The sequence below is a fragment of the Rhinolophus sinicus genome, chromosome 18, assembly GCF_057876585.1.
Source record: "Rhinolophus sinicus isolate RSI-liver-muscle chromosome 18, RSI-T2T, whole genome shotgun sequence".
Classification (NCBI taxonomy): domain Eukaryota; kingdom Metazoa; phylum Chordata; class Mammalia; order Chiroptera; family Rhinolophidae; genus Rhinolophus; species Rhinolophus sinicus.
Genome location: NC_142518.1, coordinates 25,775,319 through 25,788,392, shown reverse-complemented (window position 1 = coordinate 25,788,392; position 13,074 = coordinate 25,775,319).

Below are 13,074 nucleotides of genomic sequence, written 5' to 3'. Positions count from 1 at the left end.
ACATCTGTTTTTAGAAGTCAGACATTATTGAAAGGGCAAAATTAAGTCATTGAAGGGACTTGGGTAGTGAATAATCAGATTTGTATTTTTAGAATATTACTTAGACTGGAATTGTGAACTATAGAGAGACAGGGCTAGAAACAACAAAGCAATTAGGAGGCTGTTTCAAATCTGCAGTAAGGGAGGATAATGGCCTAGCACAGTGTGGGCAAGTGATAATAGACAGAAGGATAGAAAATAACCCATATCCAAACAATCAAAAAAAAAAAAAAGAAAGAAAAAAGCCTGTTGAATTTAACACCACATTGTTTCCGGAATGTGACCACCGCTCACCATCTGCCTTGCCACCATCCTGGTACAAGCCAACAACACATCTCATCTCAATTATTGCAATAACCTCTTAACTGAAGTTGCCAGATTTAGCCAATAAAAATATTATCTGGCAACCTTGCTCTTAAGTACTCTCCCACCTTCTGCTTCTTCTCCCATGTCAGTATCTTCTCAACATGGCAGCCAGAATTCCAATATGAAAATGCAATTCAATTTTGAAAAATTCTAAAAAGCTCAAATGGGCACAATGTATTACATTTTTTATATACTGCTCGGTTATATTTGCTAATATTTTGTCTAAGATCTTCGCATTTATGTTACTAAGTCCTTTGGTCTCTAATTTCTCTTTCTCAGTCTGCCATGGTCAAATTTTGCTATTGAGGTTATATTGTCATCATTGAGTGAATTGTGAAATAATCTATGTCTTCCCCCCCCACACACACTATTCTCTGCAAATGTGTTTATAAGATTAATCTTTTGCAATTTGGTAGAATTTGTCTGAATACCACTTAGGCCTGGTGTTTGTTATCACTTTACATTTTAAAATATTGATTCAATTTATTTGCTATAGCACAATGTTTTTTGAGTCCATTTTTATAACTTATTATTTTCAAGAAAATTTGACTATCTAAATTTTAAAGCTTATTATCATAAAATTCATGTTTTCTCTTTGTATCTGAGTTTTATCTTTACTTTTGTCCTATTCCCCTTTCTCCTCCCTCATTGTTTACATGTGCTGCTGATCTTGATTAATTTTGCCAGCACCTATGCAGTTTTATTTTTAAAAATAAACACCTTTTGTCTTGCTGATTCTCTCCATTGTACATTTGCTTTGAATTTCATTAAATTTTGATTTTATATTTATTATCTCCTAATTTCTATATTCTTTGGTTTAGTCTACTTTTCATATACTATTCTGTTTTGTGTGTTTGAAATTCTCTTAATATTTTTTCTGTTTGTCAAAATTTTATGTAACTTAGTTAGATCTAGATGTCCAATTGATTCAGTTAATTTTATCTTTTATTTTATTTTGGCAAGAATATTTCATAAATAGTGCTGTGCAATTCCTATTGATTGTTTTACCTTATACCATGTTTCCCCGAAAATAAGACCTGGCCAGACCATCACCTCTAATGCGTCTTTCGGAGCAAAAATTAATATAAGACCCGGTCTTATTTTACTACAAGACCGGGTCTTATATAATATAATATAGTATAGTATAATATAATAATAATATAATAAATATAATATAATATAATACCAGATCTTATATTAATTTTTGCTCCAAAAGACACATTAGAGCTGATGGTCTGGCTAGGCCTTATTTTTGGGGAAACGTGGTATATGAATTCCCTGAATAATGAACTGGTTACCTAAGTAAAACCTCAAGGGATAAACACTGAAGGATTAAGTATAATTATGGTAATCAGTGTCATTATCAATTTTAAAAGATTTGATACATTTTAGTATTCATTCTTCTTTCTGAAGTTCAAATTGTCCCATCTTTGACAAATGGGAGTCCAAATTGCTTCCCAAATGCTGTGACCAAGGAGGAACTTCAGGGTGAATGGACTTCTCCAGCTCCTGCGTTTACTGCCACTAAATTTGAGGCTGCGGACTGAACTGAAGGCACGCAGGTGCCATCTGCGCCTGTTCAGTGGTTCCCTACTGAAGACTGGTCAGTATCTCCCACTGCTCAGGCCACTAAATGGCTAGGAATGACCACTGAGTGAGCTGATCTTCCACAGGCTCTTAAACAGAAAATGGAAATACAAAGTTGACAGAAAATAAAGTTTCTGCAAAAGTAAATAAATTCTAAGTTCATAATACTAAATTCCCACATTTAAAAGGAGATGATAGGATTTTATTTAACTTACTTGATGTATAGCTTTACCTTGTCTTTTATACTGAAAATCTTGGTTCCTAATGATTACTTGTGGGGACAGAGTCCCAGAGAGCAGTTTCCAGGCTCTCTGCCTCACGTGGAAAGGTGCTGGCTCGGGTAGTAGATGGCCATCAGCTGTGACTGGTTGGCCATCAGCTCTAACCAGTTAGCCAATCAGCCACTGATATAACTGTGGTGGCTGCGTTGGTTGGTTGGTTGGTTGGTTGGTTGGTTGGTTGGTTGGTTGGTTGGCTGGTTGGTTGGTTGGCTGGTTGGTTGGTTGGCTGGTTGGTTGGTTGGCTGGTTGGCTGGCAGAGAACCGGAGGGCAGATTGCAGATTGTGTGTCTTGCCCGGCAGCCAGCGAGACTAGGGTGCAGGAAGACCCCTTGTTGGGGTACTGGTGGATGTTTTGCTTTTGTATCTCCAACCCAGCCGCCAGCAAGAAATAGTGGTATGACTCCCCTATCTATGGCTCCGTGGGTGTTCCTTTTTGGCCTCACCATATCCTGCGTTCTTGTGTGGGAAGCAGGAGCTGAGTCCCTGCCTGACATTACTTATATGCTTTAATCTACTTTGCGTGTAGTGGTGTATGTGTGTATGTTTGTAATCGTTTTAAAATTATACCATATTAAACTTAATAACAGGATCACTAGCTGCAATTTAAGATTTAGTGATCTTTATTTGTGGTTCCACTTAGGTGTATACAGTCATAATCCTACTTTTAAATTCATTGAGGTAAATATCCTTGACATTATGCCACAAATTTGATATAAAATAATATTAGTGATTTTTAATTTTTTTATTTTAATTTAAAGGATTGCTTCCCTTTTTTTCATTTTTACTTAATATTATCTTTCAAGTATATATATATATATATATATATATATATATATATATATAAAGGAATAAAATTCTAAGGTCAAAATTGTAAAACAAGGAACACTAGAAAATATCTAGCTTTTATCCTTGTTCTTCCCACCATCACCTCTCTTTTGTCTTCTTCCTATCTAAAGTTTACTATTTCTTTTAATTAATTTTTGTTTATCCTTCCACTGTTTATTTTTGAAAATATTAGAAAATATGCATGTATATGTATATGAGTATGTGTAGGAGTTCCCACACCTTTGGAACCCAAAAAGGTGTAACATATTTCTTTTGTTCTTTTTTGGTTTGTTTTATAACTGTTTTGCATTGGCATAAAGCTATGGAAATAAATAGCCTTGTGCATAAGTCATTTCATATTTCTGTGAGTGTATCTTAGGGATAGTTTCCTAGCAGTGGGATTACTGAGTCAAAGTATAAATGCATGTGTAATTTCTCTAATTTATAATTTGCTAATATTAAATTCTTAGAGGTGGTATGGTTTTGCATTTCCATTAACAATGTGAAAGTGATTGTTTTCTCACAGCTTTAACAACAGAGTATGTTGTCAAAATGTCCTGTTTTTGCCAAGGTTAGAAATGATACCACAGTGTAGTTTCAATTTGTATTTCTCTCACTATACGTATGATTGCTTCATATGATTAAGGGCCATTGCTGGTTCTTTTTCTGTGAACTGTTTTCCATATCATTTGCCTATTGTTTCCTAAAGTTTTGGGACTGTCTTCTTATTTTTTCAAAAAGTACTTTATTTAATAGCAATGTTAAATAGCCCTCTGTATGTGATGTAAGATGTAAATACCCAACTTTGTCATTTGTCTTCTTTCATTCCTTTTTCTTCATTTATACCATGCACATTTTTAATGTGATCAAACATCAATAATTTCCCCATTTGCTTCTAGAGTTTGAATCACAGTAAGGCATTGTTCACCCTTTTCTAGATAATAAAGGAATTCATCCATATTTTGTTTTAATACTCGAACAATTTTATTTTAGCAGTTAGATAGATGATATTTTGAAAAAGTATCATGGTCTACAATACATGTCATCTTTTGATATGTAGAATTTTATTATTGCTTAGTTCTGAATATTTTTTAAAAATTTCTATTATGATTTCTTTTGCACAATTAGTCTGTATGGTCTAGCTATTACAGTGTTTTGTACACATGAAGCTAATTTTTAAAAAAGGAAAAAATTAGTTTCTGTGATACTGCTTTGACTTTTTTTGAGACTTGCTTTAGAGATTAGGTGGCCATTTCTATAAATGTATAGTATATACTGAATGTTATTCTCTATTATTGCTGCAGAGTTCTGCATATGACCACTAAGCGAAGTGTGTTCACATTTTGTTGTTCAAATTTTCTATATTTTACTGACTATTTTGTCTGCTTGACTTGACAGAAGATGAGAGAGTTATGTTGAAATCTCCTACTATGTTGAATTTGTCTATTTCAACTTGTAGTTCTGGACAATTTTGCTTCACATATTGTAAGAGCATTTTACCACATACAAGAATTAGCATTTGAATATCTTCTTAGAGAATTGGCACTTTTGTATATATAAATATATACTAAATCTATCCAGCTTAGGTTTATTTTTTTTCCCCAATATTAGTATAACTGACTCAACTGTAATTTGTTTGCCTGGTATATATTTATTAATTTTTACGATTTCAATCCTTACTTGACCTTGGGTTTTAGGTGCATCGATGATAAAGAGCAGGTAGCTGAAATTTGATATTTTTATATAACCTGAAAATATGTATCTTAATTAATAACCTTAGTTCATATATTATTGAGAGGTAAGGGTTAACTTGTTCCAGAATGGTGTCCAGCAAGTTAGTCCCCAGCAATAAAAAAAGTTGAGTTCATAATACTGCAGTAAAGCTTCATGGAGATGAGTTTTGGTCTGGTGATTATCATTCCTGGCACATACGTAGGTTTGGACCTCAACCCCTTATCCCATGAAAGGAATATGTCAAATCTTGCTGTTATGTTGACATATCATATGGCTGTAATTACATGGCTTGAACCAAAAGGGGCAGATAATACTCCCCTCCTATCATAAATGCTGAAATTGCAGGGCAAGGCTGAAGTCAAGGTTCTGCCTTGTCAAATTGCTATTGTAGTCTAACCATGGGAAGGACTAATGTTTCCCATGGATTAAGGATGCTTAAGAGCTCTACAGATTATGTGCGAGGACCTTCTTTCAGAGTCTGAGGGCTACCCTGAAATCTCTCTTCACTGCTCTAGAATTCAGTGGGTAACAGAGGACATACACTCCCACGTGTTATTGCTTCTATTTCCAAGGGTTTTTCCTGATAAACACTACTCCAGCCATGTCTGGTGTTTGGGCTTCTAGCCATATACATTTTATACATGACAATAGGTATCATAAATATTGATAATACCTAGATTAGTTTCTATAAATTTACTTTTCCTTTTATATTTATTTCATTTTCTCTGAGCTGCTGCTTTTCTCCTTTCTTGTTTTTTTTTTTTTTTGTTTTTTTTTTGTTTGTTTGTTTGGGGTTTGATTGAGCTATGTTTGTTTGCTTTCACATATTGTTTTTCCTTTTATTGGTTTTGAATACGTGCAGCAATTTTCTTTTACTGGTTATACTTCATATTTTATCCTGCATGTTTATTTCACACAGTCTAACGTTAATTCAAACACCTACTGACCAATGCAAAGAACCTAAAACTTGAACATTTATTGTCACATTTTTGACATGTTATATTGTATTAAGTATGTTGTATCTGCTGTTTTTTGAGCTCCACATATGAGACTTATTGTTGCTATTGTTATTATTCTTATTTTATACAGAAAATACCTCTTAAATATGCCTACATTTTAATCTTTTTGTTCTCACTGTTAAGCATTCTCGTCAGAAAGTAGATCCTTTGGAAGTTCCATCAGGGTAAGGTTGTTTATGGTAAAAAAAAAAAAAATCTCTCAATTTTCATGTATCCTAAGATGTTATTGTTTTCCTCTCCTTGGTGAAAGACAGCTTTGCTAGGCACACACTACGAGGTTGATAATTTTTTTCTACAACGTTTTGAAAATAATATTCCACTATATTCTGGCTTCCATTATTGCTGTTGAGCTTTTTATTTGTTTTTCATTTGTTTTGTTTTGTTTTTGTGAGTTTAACTCTCATTTCTCTCTAGTAATCTATCTTTTCTAAGTGCTTTTTAAATTTTTCTATTCATCTTTAGGGTTTTTCAACGTTACTTTAAATGTATCTAGGAATCGATTTCTATTTCTTCTTAACTATGCTGTATTTAGTGTCTATGCTTTCAAACCACCCATTTAATCTTCATTTCCTTGCAATTTCATCACTCTTCCAATGCTCTCTTCAACCCCATCTCTCTGCCAAGTTAGCTCATTCCAAAGTTGCCCTGCTCCACCAGATTAACTTATCAGTGTCTTTTACTTAGTACTTGACCTTTAGCTTGCCATAGCTGTTTATACTTGGTTTATCCATTTGTTCTTAAAATCTCTTTTTTGTTGTTGTTATTGGATGTGGTAGGCAGATTTCTAAAGATGCCTGCACCCCAAGAGTCCTCCCCCTTGATTATTCAATCAAACAGTAATGTAGGGACTGTTGTGAAGGATCAAAGTCTCAAGTGATTTGTCCTTAAAATATGGAGATTATCCATGAGAACCTGACTTAATCAAGCGAGCACTGTAAAAGTAGAGGGTTTTTTTTCCAGCTAGTTGCAGAAAGAGAAGTCAGAGAGAGTTGAAGTATGGGAAGGAATTGACTCACCAATGCTTGTTTAAAGATGGAGTAGAGGGTAGGTGAGCATGTGTGAAAAAATGTGAGCAGTCTTAACTTGCTGAGAGAGGCCCCTGGCCAATAGCCAGCAAGGAAATGTGGACCTCAGTCCTAGAACTATATGGAACTAAATTCTGCAAATAACTTGAATGGGTTTATACACAGATTCTTCCCCAGAGTCTCCAGGTAATAGACCAATCTGGCTGATACTTTGATTTTAGATTGTGAGACCTTGTCCCCAGACTTCTGACCAATATAACTGTGATGGAATAAATGGGTATAGTTTTAAGATGATAAATTTGTTGCACAGCACTTGTATGCTTAAAAATTTGCTAACAGCATAGATCTTACAAGGTATGATAAAAAAAGACACATTGCCATTAATCCCTCTCAAAATACCCCCCCCACCCCTGTTTCCAACACACTTATCATTCTTGCCACTTTCTGAAGCAGTTCTGGAAGTCCTCTTTCATGAGTTTCTTTAGTTGTGCTGTCATGGCTGCCTCGATGTCCTGAATTGATTCAAAACGTTTACCATTCATGGTCATTTTGACTTTGCGGAAGAGCCAGAAGTCACATGGTGCCAGATCTGGTGAATAAGGTAGATGAGGACACACCATAATGTTTTTATTTGATAGAAATTTCCATACCAGAAGCAATGTGTGGTACAGAACGTTGTCATGATGGAGGATGAAACTGTTTGCCCATTTCATGTTAATGCGTTGTTCATGATCCATGATTTATGGAACACTTTAAAACACACCTTCTTTCAATCATAGCTCACACCCGACTGACTGCACCGAACAAGTTGAAACTTGTCACACACTGTTACTAAGGTTCGAAGTGCCGCTTCCTATATTGATAAGGTCCCTGCCTTTCCGTTGGATGGCACTCGGCAGCAGCATTCAACATATGTTTTGATCACACCGTGTATATTAAGTGCTCTTACAACAAAAGAAAAAAATACTAACAAAAAAAGCAATAGAAATTTTATATCCTGGTCCTCCATATTCCTGGCTCTCCTCTGATCATTATGACCATCTCTGGTTTATCTTGTGGATTCTCTTCCTCTGTCCAAGTCTTAAATTTGGGTTTTTTCGTAGATCTTCAATCAATCACTGTCTTTATAATTTTGTAACCCAGAACAAGAAAGTGCATCAATCTATGCAAAAGTCCTTTCTTTCTTTTTCCTTCTTCATTACTTTATGAGGGAATTGACCTCATTTTGTTTGTTTTTAAATAGCATCTGCAAATCTTGAGGATTATCTCACAATTCTTCAGTTTAAAGAAAAAATAAGGATAAATACAAAGAAAGTAACTATATAAACAATGTTTAAAATTTGATACTAAAACTTCATTTACAATTTAATTGAATCCATAAGTGTTTTAACTATTCTAGTCTTCTCTGATTTATTTCTTTTCTAACCCCTATTGTCTGTTTGATAACATTTAGAATTTAATATTTTTATTAGGATTGTTTGGTGGTTGTTCCAAGTATATGTGTCTTTGCTCCCTAAAGGTGAAGAATTCTTAGGGTTTTTCTTTTGTACTCTGTTTTGATCCCCTACCCTCCCAAAGAGAGCATAATTCTGGGAACATTAAATATGATTAATGTAAGTTTTCAGATTTACAGAGAAAAGGAGAACTAAAAAGGGGGGCTTCTGAATAAAAGGAGAGATGGGGGATATTCTGCAATAGTTCCTAGCACTGCATTATCTTGAATTTCCCCCCACTGTCAACAGTTTAACTCAATAGTACCAAAACCGTAGAGCTACAATAGAGAAAGAGGATCATATTCTGTTTGTTTACTTTTCTTACCACAAAATGCATAAATCTATGACCAGCATCTCTTGTATATGTCTACTTTGGCTATTGTTGTTGTTGGGGTTTTTTTGTGTTTTTTTTTTTTTTTTAGCTTTATTAAGACACAAGGTTTTTCAAAGCAGAGACTTGGATTTGTTTTGACAGAGATAGTACAGGGAACATTTGATAAATGCTAAGTGATCATCACCTAAAGATGTCTGCCAGAGTTGGCAGATTATGCCCATTTAACTTCCTCTCTCTACTGCCCACCCTAGCCTTCTGCACAGCTGGGATGTAATAAGCTCTTTCTTATGATAGATAAGAATACCCTGACGGCCATAGGCTAGACAGACCTAAGGTCATATCTGGCCACTGTGCTTTGTCTTTGTCCCAAATCTGAATTTATTCATTAGTTCTGCTTACTGCTACAATCAGAAAAGCTAAGGAGATCACATGGAAAGCAGAGGAAAAAGATGTGATGGATGTAGAAACAGTGAGAAATGATGAATGATCCTGTAGCCTCTCTGGGCAAGAGGTTTCAAAAGATTTCATATGAAAGAATAGATTTTCCTGTGATCTGAATGTATTGTCAAGAAATAAACTACTTAAAATGCACCTTTTTAATGTCCTCATTTATCTTCTCTACATATCTCAATATACCCTTTTTTAAAAGCAAAATACCATAGCCTGATTAAATATTAAAAATCCTCATACATAGAGTCTGTGATACAATGTTATAACCGAGTATTACCAAAGGAATTTCAGAATATTATAATACAAGTTAAATGAAAATAAAGGTCAAGAACTATAGGAATACAGTGATTATTGACAATAAGATGATAATAATACTAGCTACTGCTATTAAACACTTTCCACATGTCAGGCACACTGCTAAGCAGTTTATATAAATTAGCTCACTCTTTAGTTTTAAAAAGTATGGTTATGTAGACAAATGATGAAATGAAGGAAAGACTTGTCAAAAGTCACACAGCAAATATAATGTAGAATCAGGATTTTTACCCATGTTTGTGTGACTCAAATTCTTAAAATCCTTGATACACTGCCTTTCAAAAAGTGTTACCATTGCTTTTGAATGTATTCCTAGAAATTGGGGGGCTTTTGTTGAAGATTTATATTTTATTTGATACTATTTTCCTAGTGTTATTCTAAAAATAGCTTTCAGAAATGGAGATGTGCTTGTGAACCCACATTACCATGCATTTACCTCCCATGTCTTATGTCAAAAGATGTTAATAGATAAATGTTGAGAGGATAATGTAAGGTGCATTTAAGAAGTAACATATCTTCATCAGGTTAGATTATAAATGAAGCTGATATAGATTAAGGGAATAAGTGTGAAAAAAGGCTTCATTTTTTTCTAGATAAAAATATTTTCAATCACAAGTTGAATACATGAATCAAATTCAACTTAACTCCAATTTAAAAAATATATGTTGATGTTGAAAGAAGCAAGCACAGCGTCATACTTTTCCTCTCTGTAATTCTGATGGTTTTTCTTTGTGTCTGTAGTTCATCTACTATTTTGAATGTCATGGTAATGGAGGCACTGGTTTTCTTTTGTGATGTTAAAATTGATGTCTTCTACATGACAAGCTTATAATGACTCATTTAAATAAGCAGCATTTTTTTAATAGACTAAACAGAAATGTTGCTATACTTTTTCTGATATAGTTTATATGTGGTAAAATAAAGACATATTTTTAAAGAATGTGCATATTTTATCTAAACTTTTACAGCTTTTATGTCTAGTGGATTTTAGAGATATGAATCTATAATTTTCAGAGAGAATAAAAGATTTGTCAAAAATTCTGAATAAATGTCTGTACATAATATTAAATGTGATAGCCATGTTTAAAGAGGTCTTGGAACAGATAGCGTTAGTTAGGCTAGAGGACTTGAGTTTTCTCTGTTGAATGGCTCTTCAAAGAATGCTTGATTGCAAGATTTCGGAAAGCCAATCCTAGAGAGTTTGGGCCTGGATTTAGATGTACTTAGTAGAGGAAAAGTTACTGGCAGGTCAGGGAGTCCAGCTATATAGGAAAAGTCAGTTGTCTTGAGAGACACTGATAGGTAACTAGTTAGCCTGAGGAGCTACAGTAAAGGTGACAGAGCTGGCAGAGCAGGGCACAAAAAACAAGGACCTACAGAGAAGCAATATAGTATTGAGATGTAGTAAGCAGACATGCTATTACTTGTAAAGAAATGTGAGGAAACAGAAAGCCAGCCCTAAGGCATGGGGTGTGAAGTTCAGAATCAGGTCTCCAGTGGCAAGGATGGAGGAATGAAAAAAATCAGAATCCCAATCCTGAAGTCACAGATGTGCTGGGTTGCTTTTCAAGATCAGGAATAATAGCAGAGTCCAGATAGGAAACTGAGTCATAAGATGTGGACTTGATCCCAAGAGGAAACTAAGTTTCTAGAACTGGGACATAAAGTAGAAAAACAGGAGCAGCCAGATCAACTTGAGTATTGATTGCAATCATGATTTCCCTCTCCAACAAGGCTTGAAATCTTTCTAAACCTGGGACAGGGTCTGTATGTTGGCATTAGTGACTACAGGCAGATGATTACATGAGACATTTTAAAAAAGTCTTCTGGGAAAAATAAACCTGAAAGATTACAGCAAATTTTTATTTTAGGACTGGTATTTAAGGCAACAAGAACATAATTCATTTTGGTGTTAGTTGAGTTTGTTTGAGTAATCATTTTCACTATTAGCATACATACATACAAGGAAAACATGGCTAGGAAGAGCTACCGCTCAACAAATCAAATTGGAGGAACTATAAAGAGGAAAGGTACAAGCAGATCCAAAGGCTCACACTGAAACATCCTTAAAAATGATGCTCTGACTCATAAAACAGTAGTGATTTGATCTGCCTGATAGGTTGCTGCTTTAAGGAAAACATTTGTCAACTTTGTGTTCAAGAACTTGACTGGAAGAAGGCAGATTTTACTTTTACTTCTGAGGTACTCACTACCTAAATATGAGAATTCTTTGGACCTCTGAGTTATTCCTTTCTAAACAATAAGTTAAAAAAAAATGAGATCCTTTAGAAATACCTAATTAAGTACTTCTCTATTTAAGGAAGTTTATTGTAATAATACACACTTGTTAATGGAACAGAACTTTGAAAATAGTATGTTAGTAAAAAAGTTAAATGATCACCTTAAAATTCTGACCACATATTTGCTTCTCAATCACAACCACACACAAAGATTATAATCATCATCAGAAGAGATGTCTTTGAACATGAAATCCAGTGATAAATCGCTATAATTTCACAAGTATCACCCCGTTCTTCAAACTCTAATAATAATTTCAGTTTCCACTGTGGACTTTAGATTTTAATTTATGTTTCATATTAAATATATTAGTTTCGTCCAACAAAAAGGAGATAAGCAAGTATATTATTGTAAAGTACGAGGAATGATATAAATTTGTACATTTTGTAATTTTAATGTACAAACCAACTCATTTAGTTTGATCAGCTTAGGTAGATTTTTTTTTTTACTTCAACCAATATAGAATTTTATCTCTTTAAAAAAGAAAAGTAAATATTGGTAGTATTTGTGGATTTTGTAGAATGCTGAAACAGCTAGCATTGAGGATGTGGTGCTGGAATCATGTTTGACACATACACGTCACCTTCCTTTCATCTCTCAGAGCTACTTAATTGCTGCTTCTCGGCCATGGCAGTTTGATTATTTTCCATGCTGGCACCTGCTCTTCTTGATGGACTTACCCACCCAAGACAAACATATATATTTGTTCTCCAAATGACTTCACGGTAGCCAACTGAAGGCAAGTGAGGCCCAATCCATGAACTGCTTGCTTTCCTTAAACCATATATATTTTATATATTCCCTTTATTCTTACTGCCCTCAGGCCCCAAATCAGCTAAATAATGTGCGTTTTTAACACACTTCAAACAAGCAAACTGGCTTTTCTCAAACCTAAGAGACACACTCATAGTCAAATATTCCACATCTAAAATATCTTAATACCTTAATACTTAACACCTTGACCTCTTCCTCTTTCACAGTCTTAAAATGTTTTGCCATAGAAGGTAAACTGTATTAATGGATTTTGCAATTATAATAAAAAAGGGCTCTCTGTGAGGCAAAAATAAGAAAAAACTGACCACCTTGATATCACATTATAAAGTGCTATGGTACTGTAAATTATTATAATTTTTTATTATTTTATGGTCTTGACATCCTGCAGGCATAGAATCCAAAACACAAAACAGATCACCTAGATATACAGAGAAGAATCTATGTTGATGTGAATGACACTTTGGTAACCTCCTTACTCAGTTGCTAGACCTTATTACTCCAGTGATCTCCACTTTTCTCCTTCTATTCCTAATC